Source organism: Myotis brandtii, unplaced genomic scaffold (genome assembly GCF_000412655.1).
Source record: "Myotis brandtii unplaced genomic scaffold, ASM41265v1 scaffold72, whole genome shotgun sequence".
NCBI lineage: Eukaryota > Metazoa > Chordata > Mammalia > Chiroptera > Vespertilionidae > Myotis > Myotis brandtii.
This window is the reverse complement of record NW_005370838.1, coordinates 1070497-1073620: the sequence shown is the minus strand read 5'-3', so window position 1 is coordinate 1073620 and position 3124 is coordinate 1070497.

Sequence of the window (3124 nt, the reverse complement as noted above, 5' to 3'; positions counted from 1 at the left end):
CCCCCCCCCCCCCCCCCCGCTTTAAATCCCTCCACTCTCCTCTTCCCAGTCCCTCCCCATTCCCTCCTTTAGGTCTTCACCAACCTACTGGCCCTGTCCATGGACTGTGCTTATAAGTATATTACAGTGGGGCCTTGACTTACGAGTGTCCCGACTAACGAGTTTTTTGAGATACCAGCTGTCTCTCGGCCGATTTTTTGCATTGAGTTGATAGAGTAATTTGAGTTAACGAGCTCCTTAACGAGCTCAGTCTCGGAAGGAATTAAACTCGTAAGTCAAGGCCCCACTGTATAAGGAATACTCTTGTTAAAAAAATAAAATAGAAAAATACATATACTACTAGAGGCCTGGTGCATGAAATTTGTGCACTTACGGGGATCCCTCAGCTCAGCCTGTGCCCTCTCTCAGTCTGGGAGCCCTCGGGGGATGTCCAACTGCTGGCTTAGGCCCACTTCCCGCAGTCAGACATCCTTAGAGCTGCTGTGGAGGTGGGAGAGGCTCCCACCACCGCCACTGCGCTCGCCAGCCGTGAGCCCAGCTCAGGGCTTCAGGCTGAGCGGTGCTCCCAGTGTGGGAGCCCACTGACCACCAGGGGGCAGCTCCTGCATTGAGCATCTGCCGCCTGGTGGTCAGTGTGGGTCATAGCGACTGGTTGTTCCACCATTTGGTCAATTTGCATATTAGCCTTTTATTATATAGGATGAGAGGTCAGAGGGAAGGAGGATGGACATAGACAAAAGTGTGGTAATGGCCAGAGGTGGGGGGACTGGGTGGAGGAGGGTAAAGGGGGGCAAATGGGAGACCTCTATAATAGTGTCAACAGTAGAATTAAAACAACAATGATATACACTACATTACAAACCTATCAGGGGAATAAAAGATACATTATGAACTATGTATTTACTACTTTTTTAAAAAAATATATTTTATTGATTTTTTACAGAGAGGAAGGGAGAGAGATAGAGAGTTAGAAACATTGATGAGAGAGAAACATCGATTAGCTGCCTCCTGCACATCTCTTACTGGGGATGTGCCCGCAACCAAGGTACATGCCCTTGACCGGAATCAAACCTGGGACCTTTCAGTCCACAGGCCAACGCTCTATCCACTGAGCCAAACCGGTTGTGGCGTATTTACTACTTTTATAAAATTTAAAAAGAAAGAATTTTGTCCAGAAATGAGTGTTGTTGAAAGGTTTTTATTTTTTATTTTTATGGTAAAGCTAAGAAAGCGTCAGAGCCCCTGTGAGGGCTGGATTTGTTCTGGGGAAGAGAGCAAGCAAGTTGCAACCAGCAGCATTTTGGATAACCTGCCTGAAATGATTTAAAAGAGAAAGGGACAGATTCCCCAAACCTACAGTTATTTGTAATTTATTTTCTTATTCTAAATAAAGTCATTTTTGAACCTTATTAAAAAAATCCCCCCTCCCCCCACTAAAATTAGTCCTTCAGGTTCAGCAAACTTTAGGCCTCACAAAACCTGTGTTAGTCCCTGAGGGTTGGGGTCCCCAAAGGAGTTGGGATTCATTCATTATATTTATTTGCTCCATTTAATTCTTGTTCTAGAGCAGTGGTTCTCAACCTTCCTAATGCCGAGACCCTTTAATACAGTTCCTTATGTTGTGGTGACCCCCAACCATAAAATTATTTTCGTTGCTACTTCATAACTGTAATTTTGCTACTGTTATGAATCGTAATGTAAATATCTGATATGCAGGATGTATTTTCATTGTTACAAATTGAACATAATTAAAGCATAGTGATTAATCACAATAACAATATGTAATTATATATGTGTTTTCTGATGGTTTTAGGCGACCCCTGTGAAAGGGTCGTTCGACCCCCAAAGGGGTCGCGACCCACAGGTTGAGAACTGCTGTTCTAGAGGGAGAGTGAGGACAGTTTCGTACTCAGTAATTTTTATAATAAGAATTGTGTAGCCCTGGCTGGTTTGGCTCACTGGATAGAGCGTCGGCCTGGGGACTGGAGAGTCCCGGGTTCGATTCCAGTCAAGGGCATGTACCTTGGTTGCAGGCACATCCCCAGTAGGGGGTGTGCAGGAGGCGGCTGATCGATGCTTCTCTCTCATCGATGTTTCTAACTCTCTATCCCTCTCCCTTCCTCTCTGTAAAAAATCAATAAAATATATTAAAAAAAAAAAAAGAATTGTGTTGGAACCTGCTCCTTCTTCGGCTGTTTAAGGGTTTACCTTACCGGGAACTCACAGACTTTAAGCCCTTTGACGACAGGGACAGAGCTGTATTGTTTCGATAATACGGCACAAAGTTAATACAACTTTTATAAATATTTGTTGGAGAAACAGATAAATTTCAGTGCCATGAGGCATTACTGTTCCTTCTGCTCCATCTCTTTACTGAGACCTTTGTGCAAAGCATAAGGCTGAGGGGATGAGCAGGGAGAGCGGAGTCAAGATGCTTTTTCCAAGCCCCAGATCCCATACTTTGATTTCACACAGTAGACCAGCGGTTCTCAACCTGTGGGTCGCGACCCCTTTGGGGGTCGAACGACCCTTTCACAGGGGTCGCCTAAGACCATCGGAAAACACATATATAATTACATATTGTTTTTGTGATTAATCACTATGCTTTAATTATGTTCAATTTGTAACAATGAAATTGGGGGTCACCACAACATGAGGAACTGTATTAAAGGGTCGTGGCATTAGGAAGGTTGAGAACCACTGCAGTAGGTGCATTTCTGAATGACATTTTGAATTGGGTGTATTAGATTTTGCTAATATCCACTCCCTTTCCTCATAGAGCTTATTTTTAATGATGTTTAGACGTTTCGTACTATGAGGTGTAAATTCCTTGCTTATTTCCAGCATCTCTGCGCATCCTTCCTGTAGTGAAGTGAATTACCAACGCGGTGAGTCTGTCTGGGGGTCTGCTTACACCGGAACCCGCACTAAACCCGGCTCACAATGAGAACGCGCACCCGCGTGGGGCGTTGGGTGGCTGCTGGACATAAAACCATTTCTTTTGGGCCCTTTGCTCCCACAGCCCCCGCTTCACCCAGAGGCGGTGTCTGACCCTCCCTGACCTCTTCGTCATGGCAACCGCGAGGCGTCTACCGCCCGAGGCCTGGGTGGCGGCAATCCCGGC